This window comes from Prionailurus bengalensis, chromosome A2, assembly GCF_016509475.1.
Source record: "Prionailurus bengalensis isolate Pbe53 chromosome A2, Fcat_Pben_1.1_paternal_pri, whole genome shotgun sequence".
NCBI classification, from domain to species: Eukaryota; Metazoa; Chordata; class Mammalia; order Carnivora; family Felidae; genus Prionailurus; species Prionailurus bengalensis.
Genome location: NC_057348.1, coordinates 10679102 through 10694609, shown reverse-complemented (window position 1 = coordinate 10694609; position 15508 = coordinate 10679102). Strand labels below are relative to the sequence as shown.

General features: G+C 40.5%; 2 pseudogenes; both read right to left on the bottom strand.

Annotated features, from left to right (window-relative positions):
• Positions 1-1438: 1438 nt before the first annotated feature.
• Positions 1439-2411, bottom strand: LOC122486365 (annotated as a pseudogene).
• An 11521-nt stretch (positions 2412-13932) lies between these two features.
• Positions 13933-14893, bottom strand: LOC122486364 (annotated as a pseudogene).
• Positions 14894-15508: the final 615 nt, after the last annotated feature.

The window sequence follows — 15508 nt, the reverse complement described above, 5'->3', positions numbered from 1 at the left end:
TCCGTTTCTTTTTGTCTTTGCTTCTGAGAGATAGGTCCATGAACATTTATCTGCATACTAGTGTTTGAAGGGACCTGTGGACATTTAGCTGGAAAACTGTGATTCAGGTAATAGGAGATTACCATTATGGCTGACAATCCCAGTGGGGGCTTCTGGGGTCAGGTGATAAGGAGACATTCGTCTTAGTCTGTCTCACACAACACAGGTTAGGTCTTTGAGTGTATCCTGCTCACACTGCCTAAATTTCTGGGATGCAGCACTAGAAAAGATGGAGGTGGCAATAGGCAGAGTAGCCATATTGTGTGTGAGATCTGTGAAGAGCCTATTAAGGTAGGAGGTGCTGAGGGAAATCACAGGACAGCATTGCTGCTTAACAAAATATTAAAAGAAAAATGATAATGCATCCCTGGGAAAATCACCAAGAATGCCACCATCAAGGCCTGAAACATCAGGAGTTGCAATTTCTATTACCTTCACACTTCATTTATGTTTAGGACGGTGTGAGGGGAAACTGAAGATTGCATAGCAAAGATGGATTATTGCAAACTAATCACAGAGGGTTCCAGGGGCCTCTGCTCTTGCAGATGTGATCTCCTTCCAAGGTGGATTGACATGAAGCCCTGGAAACTCATCTATCAATTCTGATATGTTCAATGGTTTTCCTCCAAAAGGAGATAATCTAATATATCTGTATATATATAAATATATACTATAAAGATATTGCTTTAAACCCATAGCAAAAGCATTTCACATTGACTTCAGTAGCTCCTCCTATCACATTAAAAGTACTCAATTTGCTATATTAGGTATATGTTCTTAAATATCGCAATCTTAAATATCGCAAACTAGGATGGCTCAGTTGGTTGACCATCCAACTTTGCCTCAGGTCATGATCTTGTAATTCATGGGTTTGAGCCTGCATTGTGCTCTGTGCTGACAGCTCAGAGCCTGGAGACTGCTTCTGATTCTGTGTCTTCCTCTCTCTCTCTGCCCCTACTCCCCCATCCCTCAAAAAATAAATAAACATTAAAAAAATTAAGAATCCATGGGATGAAGTTTAATGAGAGGCCTAAACAGTTTTAGAGAAATACAGAAGAGGGGTGTCTCGGTGACTGAACCAATAGGCGCCCCACTCTTGATTTTGATCCAAGTCATGATCTCGAAATTTCTGACATTGAGCCCCACTTCAGGCTCTGTGCTGATAGCATGGACATGGCTTGTGATATTCCCTCAATCTCTCTGACTCTCACCACTTGCTCTTACTCTCTCTCAAAATAAATGCCTTAAAAATTACGGAAGAAATACTTGTGCATAAAGTATGAAAAATTTCTAGCAACCGAATACTGTAGAAAGATAAACTGCAGACTGTCAGCCTCTGAACTGATACAAATATCATGATCTAGGTCTTCTAGGGTTTTAAGCCCTGTTACTCAAGTCTTTATCTTGAAACAAAGAATCCTACATGCAGACAATGTCTCTCGGCTAAACAGATTTCTCAGGGCTTGCTTGATGTCTCTGTTCCTGAGACCATAGATGAAGGGGTTCAACATGGGTGTCACCACCGTGTACATGACTGAGGCTATGGCACTTGCCCTGGAGTTTTGTGCAGCAGCAGAACTCAGATACACCCCAAGGCATGTGCCATAGAACAAAGAGACCACTGAGAGGTGAGACCCACACGTGGAAAATGCTTTATACTTGCCCCTCACTGATGAAATTCTCAAAATGGAAGTGACAATTCTAGAGTAAGAGAACAGGATGCCAGTGAGTGGAACAACACCCAGAAGTCCACTTACCAAATACACTGCCAGGTCATTGAGGAACCTATCAGAGCAAGCAAGTTGGATCACCTGCTTAAGTTCACAGAAAAAGTGAAGGATTTCCAGATCTGTGCAAAAAGAGAGTCGCAAAATCAGTAAGTCAAGTAATAGAGAGTAAAAAACACCCAATAACCAGCATACCAGGAGCAGGATGCCACAGAACTTGGGGTTCATGATGACCATGTAGTGCAGTGGCTGACAGATGGCCACAAACCGGTCATAGGCCATCACTGTCAAGAGTATGTTATCTAATACTCCAAAAAGCATGAAAAAGTACATCTGGCTGAGACAGCCTTCATAGGTGATCACTTTGCTCTGCGTCTGGATGTTCAGCAGCATCTTTGGGACAGTGGTGGAGGTGAAACAGATGTCTGAAAAGGACAGGTTGGAGAGGAAGAAGTACATGGGCGTGTGGAGGCGGGGGTCCGTGATAATGGCCAGGATCATGAGTACGTTCCCAGTGAAGGTGACCAGGTACATGGACAGGAACACCCAAAAGAGCAGAGACTGCTGTTCCCCCTGGTCTGAGAGTCCCAGGAGGATAAATTGTGTGACACAGGTTTGATTTCTTTCTTCCATGTAACTGATGAAAACAGCTGGAACAGAGACAAGAACATTGTAAAGACACCAGCAGTGATCACAGTATTGAAAGAAATGCTTCGCTTTCAACACACTTCACTCATTAATTCTTACACATTCCCTACCAATCTAGAATATGTACCAGAAAATTTCAGGGACTCTCAAATGCTCCATGTTTTCCATGAGTCTGAAACTGTTCACAATTCTTGTTCTGAATCAAAACAATTTCAGAGCAATGTTCTCCATAAATTTCCTGAGATCTTTTTTTTCACCCAACAAAATTTAACAAAAAAATCTTGTAACAAGTAATGTTGAAAGCATTACAAAAAGTAGTGATGGGTGTTTGCCCTTAACAACACTGAGTCTTAGATGTTTATGTGTGTGAAGAGGGAGGAATAGAATATTAATAAATGAATAAATGATGTTTTAAGTGGTGGTTACAACTAATAAATAAAATAATTCAAGAAAAATTAGTCTAAGTAGAAGGGAAACTTGCCAATGTGTCAAGTCCATCAGGGGCTTCTGACCTAGAAAACTAAGGGATATGTGAACCTTCCCAATTACTTTGAGAAAACCAGTTAAGCCACAGAAATCGCATATGCAAAGGCCTTCATTCAAGAGCTCACCTGAAACCATCAGGCAACATCAAAGAAAAAGTTGTGAGCAGAGCAGGTAACACAATGAGAGTACGTGTTGGATGCAAACAAGAGAGAAGAGCTCAAAGCCTCCTGCATCTTTAGAAACATTCTAAGGCAGTGGACACTACAGTTCAGTGTCATTTTTATATTTATATGTTATATATGATGTCTGTCTACAACACGTACATTTTATGTAATGTATACTAATGGAACATAATTCATTCCTCCAAAATTCTCTTTCTCTCTACCTTTACTCTAGGTCTCCAGTTGGTGTAATTTCTGTAGTTTTTACCTCATAAGACAGCTTCAGCTTGCTACAAATGCTTAATATGTGTGTACTTCACTAATAAATTCTCTTTGTCCTACACACACACACACACACACGTGGGTAGGGAAAGCAACAGAGAGAGAGTTCTCCATTATTGTGGTACCGTGTACTCTTGCAGCTGAAGCACAACTTTTTAGAAATCATGGGACAGGCTACGCCATTAGTCAAAGAGTTTCTTTCTCTGATGAGAATTGCATTTTGTTGTAGCCATTCCAGTAGAGTAGTCATGGCTACGAATCACGAGAACCACCCAGAATTAGAAGAATTACCATTAATCTTTCTCAACTGCTTCCAAAAAATTCAAATGGGAAGCACTTCCTACTTTAATCGTTCAGGCCACCATTGCACTGTACCAAAGCCAAGAAGAGGCACTGCAAGAAAAGAAAAGTACAAAATGATATTCCCAAAGAATATTTATGTGAAAATCTTCGACTAAATAGTATTAATTCAAGCATAGCAGCCTTTGATCATGATGTAGAAAAAGATTATGCATCCTGACCAAGTGGGATTTATTCCTGGAAGGCAAGGATGGTTTAACTAATAAATCTCCCTTGGTGTAATACGACAGGTTGACAAAAAGAAGGATAAAAGCATATGATTATCTCAACATATGGTAAATAAAACGCGACAAAATGATGCATACCTTAATAACAGTCCGGAAACTATGAACAGAAGGATAGTTCCACAACACGAAATAGGTCATATATGAAAACCCACCTCTAAAATCCTTCTCAACAGTGAAACACTGAGAGCAACCGCTAAGATAAGGCAAGAGAAGCATGTTTGTTTCATACCTTTTATGCAACATGGCATTGCATGTTCCAGACAGAGCAACTAAGCAAAAAAAAGAAAGAAAAGTAAAAGGAAACAAAAGGCATCAAAATTAGAATGGAAGATGTAATATGATTTCTCTTCACAAAGAAGGTGATCTTATTTTTTTAAAAAAAGATAGCATTCAAAACAAGAAAAACTGTTGGAGTAATAAACGAATTCAGCACTTTTGCAGAGTGTAAATCAAAGCAAACATAAAACTCAGGTGGCTGATGGAATCCTAGAATGGAGTGGATCATGTGGAAAATAAACAATCTAACTCTATTACAATTGTATGAGACAATCTCAGTGAAACAGGAGGGCAAAAAGAAGTGCAGAAAAACAAGATCTGGGAAAAAGAAAAGACCGTAAAACCGGACATAAAACAAATTGCACAGAAGCACTGCTCTACACTTGATAAAATGCATCCCGTGGGGTATTGTTAACGATGCTGATACTTCTGCACATGTTAACTGAAGTTGAGCATGTAAGGAAATGGAGAGTAAATGGTGGCAATGAGGTATCACATGTGATGTGGTATTTTACATGTAAGCAAGGTGGCATAGCTTTTATAATCCTTTGGTGATTAGAGTTGGTGCCATCAGTATGAACTTGCTTTAGCTTATATAAAAATACAGAGGGTTACATATAGACTCATGTATGGATGTCTGCATATACACAGAGTAGTAAGCACTCCCGTGTCCTTGCCAGGTCAATCGAGGACATATAGAGACCCTGGTAGCAATAAGCCACCAGACACCAAGATCTTGAATCTCATCCCATGATCCAATAAAATAAAACAGGGCTCCTCGCAGAAATGACTGCTTGTAGGGCTCAGAGGAAAATACAGTAAGCTCAAGTTGAAGCATCTTTTCCTGTAAGACTGATACCCCCAATAGTCAAGAATGATAGGGACATTGTCAGCTAACTGAAGAAGCTCCCCAGTGCAAAGTAAGACCAATTAGAGCACCAAAATAAAGTAGTATTGGGTTATAACCCAGGGCATATAATGTAAATACTTGAAAAATAAATATGGAAGACACAATATCAAGCGCAGAAGAAAACCAATGATTTACAGAAATATTCTACTCTTAAGGAGGTGTGAGATAACTCACCCTACTTTAAGATGGGGCTGCATAGAAAGTCGCTACAGGAGGACAGGATGGCAAGAAAGGAGAAAGAGAAATCTGACAAACCCTGTCACAGCCGGCATCAATAGCAACCCCAATGAGAAATAGTCATGTTGACGGTGTGCACCCTTGATGTCACGAGATGAACATAGCAGTTTCCCTCTCTGGTCTTCCAGTCCAAATTCCACAGTCCCAGTATAGTCAGGAAAAAGAGAATAATAAGGTGTGTCCAAGAGGAGATTATTTTACAGAACACCTGACCAGTAGTCCTCAGAACTATCAATCGCTTCAATCATAAAGCAAGCCTGAGATGCAGTCACTATGTGTGGAGGCTCAGGAGATATGAGAATTGAAATTAACATGTGGAAGAGATAGGCTGTGATCAAAACAGCAGAAACTGGGGAGGGAGCTTATGATAACTCCCTGATCTATCACAGCAAATTGTTTCTGTAAATGTACAACTGTTCAAATATTAAAGGGGATGAAAAATGAGAGATATTAATGAAATGCAAAGCTTTGGAAGCACTGAGCTCTGAGCGTGAAGAGCTCCAGGCTCCATTATTTTCTGTGTATAAGCAGTATCACTGCTGTTGCTTTCCATCAATAAAATAAAATAATGATACCACAGAAATAGTTTGGGAAACATTTCAGTAACTTGATGACTATAGATATCTGGCATTGTTTCTAGTAAACATTTAAGAATGAATAAAAAAATCCATCTGAGGTTTTGTATCCACGATTGCCACCCCCTCAGAGACCTGTCTTGCCTCCCCTCTCACACTCGTGGTGCCATTTGTATCCCTAAATATGCTTCTCACACCCTGAATGCAGCAATAATTTTTTCCTCACAGTACTGGGTCATTTTTACATGGAGAGTACCTGTTCATAGTTAATCCCCTGACATAAAGCCTGCACATACTCTTTACTAATTTCAGAGTTAAATTTCAACCCTCCAGCCAAAACATACATTTCTTTGGTCATCTGACTGATGCCTACCCAGCCAGGCTTCTATGGGTTCATTTTGCAGATTGTAGACCCTGCTCCCGATTGTTGGTGAGACAGTAAGGAGTATTTCTAATAACAGCAGCACAACTTCCGCTTTACTTCATCTCTAATTTTCCCCCTCTGCTGTTTCTCCCTGGACTTCTCACCTCCCTTATCCCTTGGAAGGACACTAACGTCAAGGCTAAGTACCTATAAGCTTGTCTATGAAGTGTTCACTGACTCCCATGAAAGAGTCCTCTTTTTGAAAACAATTAAGAATAAAATAAACAGTCAACTTTGGGGGATCTGCTTCCCCAGATTTCAATGCAATTTCACATTATAACATTAATTTATTTTTACATCTTTCATTCTGTTTCTACAGTGAGTACCTTGAGAAAGAAATACTGTTGTAGTCATTTAGTTAGTCCCAGAATACATGGTACTGTCTACCATACAGAAGTTTCTGAAAAAATGTTTCTTGAATGACTGCTATTAACTACTGTTTCAATAACAATAAACAGTCACTCCCAACAATGGAAGAAGCAGCAATAAAAACAGAGGAAAGACTGTTGAGAGATGAAGGCCCATTGATAAAGCACTAACCTTGGAGGAGACGGATCAGGGAGAAATGGTTTAGTGTATCCAGAGTTTCCCTCCAGAATCAAAGCCTCATGGGCAGGGCTTGATATTACTAAACTCTCCTTAATTTATTGTCCCTGTTGAGGGACAATATAACTACCCAAAATAACTACTGATACAAGGGGACCCTCCCATCATAACTCATTTCCCCAGGACTTCTGAAGAGGCCAAGGCTCACCCAGATGTTAACACAGAACAGCAGGAGATCAATGACCCAGTCTCTCCCATGGATGAGAGATGTGGTTGGAAGTTATATCCTTAGGAAGGGAAAAGACATGGCCCCACTCATGAAGGTTCTGGAGGACACAGCTATGTGTTCATATCACCTGAGGTTACAAGAGTCGACTTCATGGGTGCAACAAAGGCATTTTAATTTCTGTAGCTGTAGGGAATGAATTCCCATGAGTCTCATTAATGAGATATTCTTTTGTCTCTCTTCCCTTTACAAGACTTGGGTCTCTAGCGCTAGGAGAGAAAAGAAGAATGCAAACTTATCCCATTGTTGGTATGGGAACACAGACTTGGCATTCCCAGCTTGTCTCTTATCCCATTTTAACTCTCTTATCCCAGAAGGAGGTGCCCTGTCTTTAGAGGTTCTCATTAATAAGCCATAGCCACTGTAGTAACTATCCAATTTTGGTTTTGAAGAATTCTGTGTATCCTAAATCTCTTCTTTCTCCCATCTGTACCCCTTCTGTTAGCTCACAATCATGGAACCCCCAGGCCCCGCAGTGCTTCTCTTTTCTTCCTGTTTCTCATTCTCCTTCAATGTGGGCAATATCTTTTTAACATCACTTGACCATTTGCTTTTGGGCATCCTCTAAACCACACATTAGCAGCTGTGGGGCAGTAGGCACTAAGCAAAGTGGTAGGAGGAAGACAAGTGTAAGAAGGGTCCCTTCTATTGAGGAGCTCACAGTCTCAACAGGACAAGAAACATAAAAATAAATGCAAATTTGCCATTTGCAGTGACGTGGATGGAGGTAGAATGTATTATGCGAACAGAGATAAGAATCCGAGAAAGACAACTACCACATGATTTCGCTCATATTGGAATTGAATTAACAAAACAAATGAATGTGTGTGAAGGGGGAAAGAGGAGAAAGGGAAAGAGACCACAAGAGACAACAATAGTCAGATGGAGGAAGGTGGGAGGGAGATGGGCTAGATGAGTGTTGAGTTAAGGAGAGCACTTTTGATGAGCACCCAGTGCTGTATGGAAGTGATGAATTACTGAATTCTCCTCCTGAAACCAGTATTGCACTCTATGTTAACCACCTAAAATATAAATTTGAAAATAAAATAAAACATACATGAATGAACTACACTGAAGGGGCACTGACACATGAGAAAAAGAATACAACCCTAGTCAACTTTTCCAGAAGAGTTGAGTGAAGGCCGCACAAACAAGCTTCTCTTTGTTCCAACTCTTGATGAGGGAGAAGGGGATAAGGCACTCCAAGAGGAAGTATCTGGGCAGCCAATGTGGGAAATACTTCATACTTGCTGGCCAATAATCAGGGGGCAAGTATGACAATTCAAACATGACCCTGAGCAGTTAGCCTGCAGAGAGCAGAGATGCTTGTATTTTTGCTACAGGTTTGACACATACTTATGAAAATAGTGGAGTTTCAGTGCAGATTTCATGATGAGATGTCGAGGATCAAGTTCTCCCTGTGGAAAACTCACCATACAATCAGGTTAGACACAGACTCTTGATATGACAATAGTAAAAAAAAACTGTAGATGGAAAAATAGGGAAGGAATGGACACTTTTAAAAGGTGAAAAGATATAATAAAATATTATGTAAGAATGCAATTGGATGGACCTAGAGGGCAGAGTGCCGAGTGAAATGAGCCAGCCAGAGAAAGACAAATACCATTTGATGTCACTCATATGTGGACTATAAGAATTAAAAGAAAGGACCAAACAAGAAAAGACAGACATAAACACAGACTCTTTAACACAGAAAACAAACAGGTGGTTGCAAGAGGGAATGTGGGTGGGGATGGGTGAGATAGATAAAGGTATTAAGAATACACTGATGTCCATGAGCACTGAACAGTGTATAGAATTGTTAAGCATTACATTGTACACGTCAAATTAATACAACACTTGTAAATTATACCTCAATATAAATAATGCCCAGGGAAGGGAGAAAATATGGTTTTCAGATTTACCACATTATAATTTCAAACTGGTCTGTTTTCAACAACAGCGACAAAAACAGAAATATAACTCAATGGAAAACGAGGGGCCCCTGAAATAAACTCAAATATGATGATTGAATGATTTTTGCCAAGAGTGCCAGGACAGTTCAGTAATAAATAGACAGCCTTTTCAAGTCATGGTGATGGAAAACCTGGGTACCCCCATGCAAAAAGATGAAGCTAACCCTTCTGTCCACCATCTACCAACATGACTCGAAATGGATCACAGACTGAAGCATAAGAAATATACCTATAGGCACTTAAAAGAAAATACAGAGGTACATCTTTATGACACTAGATTGGACAAAGATTTCCTGCTTAGAACACCAAACACACAGGCAGTTAGAGAAGCAATTATTTTGGCAGAATTAAAATTTTTGTGCATGAAAGGGCACACAGTAAAAAGGCAACCAACAAAACGGAAAAAAGATTGACAAAGCACATACCTGGTAACAGATTAATATCCAAAATATGTAAAAATTTTCAAAAATTTCACAGCAAAAAACCCCTAACAATTCAATTTTAAAAAGCCAATCCTTTTGGGGTGCCTGAGGGGCTCAGTCGGTTAAGTGTCCGACTTTGGCTCATGGTTTGTGAGTTTGAGCCCCGCGTCAGGCTCTGTGCTGTCAGCTTGGAGCCTGGAGCCCACTTCAGATTCTGGGTCTTCCTCTCTGTCCCTTCCCCGCTCATTATCTCTCTCTCACTCTCTCTCTCTCTCTCTCTCTCTCTCTCTCTCTCTCTCTCTCTCTTCCTCTCAAAAAGAAATAAACATTAAAAAAAATTTTAACGAAATCCTTTTATTTAAATCCCAGTTACTTAACATACACTGTAATATTAGTTTCTGGTGTACTATACAGGGATTCAATGCTTCCATAATAAAAAAACGTTAAACGTTTTTAAAAATAGAAACAACCAGGGGCGCCTGGGTGGCGCAGTCTGTTAAGCATCCGACTTCAGCCAGGTCATGATCTTGCGGTCCGTGAGTTCTAGCCACGCGTCGGGCTCTGGGCTGATGGCTCAGAGCCTGGAGCCTGCTTCCGATTCTGTGTCTCCCTCTCTCTCTGCCCCTCCCCCATTCATGCTCTGTCTCTCTCTGTCCCAAAAATAAATAAAAAACGTTGAAAAAAAATAGAAACAACCAGTGTGAGTAATGGTTTGGGAAAAAAAGGGAACCCTCTGGTATTGTTGGTGGGAATCAAAACTGGAGCCGCTACTCTGGAAAAGAGTATAGAGGTTCCTTCAAGGCATCAATAAAGCTTCCCCACAATCCAGTAATTGCACTACTGGGTCATTACCCAAAACATACCAAAAAAAAAATTCAAAGGGACACTTGCACCTCTATATTTATAGTAGTATCATTTGCGATAACCAAAGGGTGGCAGCAGCCCAAGTGTCAACCAATATGTGAATGAATAAAGAAGATACGGTACATGTAGACACACGATGGAATGTTTTTCAGCCAGTGAAAACAAAAATGACATCTTGCCTTTGGCATCAGGTCCACGGACCTAGAGAGTATTACTAAATGAAATCAGCAATTCAGAGAAAGACAAATACCGTAGGAATTCACGCACATGTGGAATTTAAAAAACAATACAAACGAGCAAAGGGAAAAAAGGCAAACCAAGAAACAGACTCTTAACTATATAGAGAACCAACTGATAGTTACCAGAGGGTGACACGTGGGGGATGGGTGAAATAGGTGATGGGGATTAAAGAGTGTCCTTGTCATGATGAGCGCCGGGTGTTGTACGGAAATGCTGAATCACTATATTGTACACCTGAAACTAGTATTACACTGTATGTTAACTGTACTGGAATTAAAATTTTTAAATAAATTTAAAAACAAAAGTAATGGTGAAAGAATAAGAACATGGACTATGGACTCAAATAGACACTTCCCCAAAGAAGATCGAGGCATGGCTACTTAGACGCACAACATGACTAATCATTAGGGAATGCAAATCAAACCTACAATGTGATTATAGTATAGCATAATGGGTACTAGAATGCCTACTAGAATGCATACTAGAATGTATAGTATGGTATAATGTGTACTAGAATGTCTATTGTTAAAACCCAAAACAAAAAATAACTGTTGGTGAGGATAAGGAGAAATTGCAACCTGATGGCACTTGCTGATGCCAATGAAATGTGGCACAGCTACTGTAGAAAAGATTGTGCCAGTTCCTTAAAGTGTAAACATAGAATGATCACCTTTGTTCACAGTCACCAAAATGTGGAGACAGCCTGAATGTCCATCAACAAACTCACGGATGAACAAAGTGTGGTGAACACATAGAGTGGAACATCATTCAGCCTTTACAATGGGTGGAATTCTGGCACAGGCTACAACTTGGATGAACCTCACAAACATTATGCTAACTGAAAGAAAGCCGGCACAAAAGGACCAATATTATACAATTACACATATATGAGATGCCTGGAGTGAACAGTTTTAGTGACAGAGGGTAGGGTGGTGGGAGAGAGGGGCTGGGCAGAGGGGCAATACAAACTTAGTATTTCAAGTAGACAGAGGTTCATTTTGAGAATATGAGAGAGTTCTGGAGGTGGATAGAGGTTGCTCAACTGTGGGAAAGTACTTAAGGCCCCATAAGTATATTTCAAAATGTTTAAAATAAAAATTTTATGTATATTTCACCCTGACCAAAAAAAAAAAAAGATGAAAAAAAGAGAGACATACTTTAAAAGAATTTCAGGGGTGCCTGGGTGGCTCAGTCTGTTAGGCATTCAACTCTTGATTTTGGCTCAGGTCATGATCTAACAATTTGTGAGTTTGAACCCCCTATCAGGCTCTGCACTAGCAGAGTTCAGCATTTCCACGCAAAAATATAATGGGCAGCTTACTAAGGGCACATCCGATTTGTGTAACTAAAAATATAAGCTAACCAAAACCAAGAAATAAAAATAAAAATCACCATCTCCAATGATCATGAAGAAAAGATTGACCTGAGTCACCACAATGAAGGGTCATAATCTCTACTGGACTATCAGTCCTGAGTATGTTCACTGCCCAGATCTTCGATTGATGGAACCATTTACACCTGATGGAAGGCTGTAAAATGGCAACAAATGCTTTACATTTCCTCCAAACCCAACCCAAAGGCTCTGAGATGATGGCACTGGCTAGCTCATAATGGTTCATGAGGACTGTGGTGTCAACTAAATTGACACCTTGATATTGGGCAAGATGAGAGCAATTATCCCATAGAAACTGGCAAATGTTAAGAAGAGTAAGCTGTCTTCTTAATCCTTTATTCTCATTTTCTTCCTTTCTTCCTGCTTTCCCTGTTTCTTTTCGTCTTTGCTTCTGAGAGACAGTTCCATGAACATTTATCTGCATACTAGTGTTTGGAGGGACCTATGGACGTTTCGCTGGAAAACTGTGAACCAGGTAATAGGAGATTACCGTTATGGCTGACAATCCAAGTGGTGGCTTCCGGGGTCAGTTGATAAGGAGACATTCGTCTTACTCTGTCTCACACAACACAGGTTAGGTCCATGAGTGTATCCTGCTCGCACTGCCTAATTTCTGGGATGTAGCATTAGAAAAGATGGCGGTGGCAGTAGGCAGAGTAGCCATATTGTGTGTGAGATCTGTGAAGAGTCTATTATGGTAGGAGGTGCTGAGGGAAATTATAGGACAGCATTGCTGCCTACCAAAACATTAAAGGAAAAATAATAATGCATCCCTGGAAACCACCAAGAATGACACCATCAAGGCTGGAAAAATTAGGAGTTGCAATTCTATTACCTTCACACTTCATTTATGTTTTGGACTGTGTGAGGGAAAACTAACGATTGCATCCTGAAGGTGGATTATTGTAAACTAATCACAGAGGGTTCCAGGTGCCTCTGCTCTTGTAGATGTGATTGCCTTCCAAGCTAGATTGACATAAAACCCTGGAAACTTGTATACAACCTCTGATATGTTCAAAGATTTTCTTCCAAAAGCAGAGATGCTAACAAATACCTGCTTTCAACCCAAAGAAGAAGCATTTCACATTTGCTCCACTGCTTTTCCTATCACATTGTAAGTATTCAATTTGCTGTATTATGTCTATGTTCTTAAATATCCATGCAATGGGGACACGTGGTAGCGCAGTTGGTTGAGTGTCTGACTTTGGCTCAGCTCATGATCTCACAATTCATGGTTTAAAATCCTGCATCTTGCTCTGTGCTGACAGCTCAGAGCCTGGAGCCTGCTTCTGATTCTGTGCCTCCCTCTCTCTCTGCCCCTCCCCCACTACGCTGTCTCTCTCTCTCTGTCTCTCTCTCTGTCTCTCTCTCTCTCTCTCTCACACACACAAACACACACACAAATCCACACACAGAATATGAATAAACAATAAAAAATATTTTTAAACCCATGCAATGGAATTTAATGGGAGGTGTAAAAACTTTTTAAAATGCAGAAGACAGGTGCCTGGGTGGCTCAGTCAGTTGAGCATCCAATGCTTGATTTCACTTTACCTCAAGATCTCATGCTTTCTGAGATTGAGCCCCACTTCAGGTTCTGCACCGACAATATGGACACAGTATAGGATATATCTTCAATCTGTATCTGCTCCTCCCACACGCTCTTGCTCCCTCTCTCTCAAAATAAATAAATAAACTTTTAAAACTTTCAGAAGAAATGTTGCTTATAGTGTATGAAAAACTTTTAGCAACTGAATACTGTAGAAAGATAAACTGCAGATCGTCAGTCTCTGAATTGAGTTAAATAACATGATCTAGGTCTTCTAGGGTTTTAAGCCCTGTTATTCATAACTTTATCTTAAAACAAAGAATCCTATATGCAGAGAACGCCCCTCTGCTAAAGAGTTTTCCCAGGGCTTGCTTGATGTCTCTGTTCCTCAGACCATAGATGAAGGGGTTCAGCATGGGCGTCACCACCGTGTACATGACTGAGGCTATGGCACTTGCCCTGGAGTTTTGTGCAGCAGGAGAACTCAGATACACCCCAAGGCCTGTAGCATAGAACAAAGAGACCACTGAGAGGTGAGACCCACACGTGGAAAATGCTTTATACTTGCCCCTCACTGATGAAATTCTCAAAATGGAAGTGACAATTCTAGAGTAAGAGAACAGGATGCCAGTGAGTGGAACAACACCCAGAAGTCCACTTACCAAATACACTGCCAGGTCATTGAGGAACCTATCAGAGCAAGCAAGTTGGATCACCTGCTTAAGTTCACAGAAAAAGTGAAGGATTTCCAGCTCTGTGCAAAAAGAGAGTCGCAAAATCAGTAAGTCATGTAATAGAGAGTCAAGAACACTCAGTATCCAAGATCCCAGGAGCAGGATGCCACAGAACTTGGGGTTCATGATGACCATGTAGTGCAGTGGGTGACAGATGGCCACAAACCGGTCATAGGCCATCACTGTCAAGAGGAAGTGGTCTAATCCTCCAAAAAGCATGAAAAAGTACATCTGACTGAGGCACCCTTAGTAGGAGATCGCTCTGCTCTGCGTCTGAATGTTCAGCAGCATCTTTGGGACAGTGGTGGAGGTGAAACAGATGTCTGAAAAGGACAGGTTGGAGAGGAAGAAGTACATGGGCGTGTGGAGGCAGGAGTCCGTGATAATGGCCAGAACCATGAGCAGGTTCCCAGTGAAGGTGACCAGGTACATGGACAGGAACGGCCAAAAGAGCAGAGACTGCTGTTCCCCCTGGTCTGAGAGTCCCAGGAGGATAAATTCTGTAACATGAGTTTGATTTCTTCCTTCCATGTAACTGATGAAAACAGCTGGAACAGAGATAAGAGCATTGTAAAGACACCAGCTGTGATCATAGAATTAAGAGCAATGCTGTGTTTTCAACATGACGCACTCATTAATTCTTGCACATTCTCTACCAACCTAGAATACATACCAGAAAATTTCAGGGACTCTCAAATGCTCCATGTTTTCTGTGAGGCTGAAACTGTTAGCAGTTCTTGATCCAAATAAAAAAACATAATTCAAAACAATGTTCTCCTCCATAAATTTCCTGAGACTTTTTTATTCACCCAACAAAATTTAACAAAATACCTTGTGACAAGTTTGGTTGAAAGCATTGCAAAAAGTAGTGATGTGTGTTTGAACTTAACAAGACTTAGTATTAGGTGTGTGTGTGTGTGTGTGTGTGTGTGTGTGTGTGTGTCAGAGGGAGGAATATAATATAAATAAATGAATCAATGATGTTTCAAATGGTGGTTACAACTAATAAGGAAAATAATTCAGGACAAAGGAGTTCTAAGTAGAAGGGAAACCTGTCATTGTATCATGTCTAATAAGGGGCTTCTGAGCTGGAAAACTAAGGGATATGTGACCCATGTGTATAACTTTGAGAAAACCAGTTAAGGC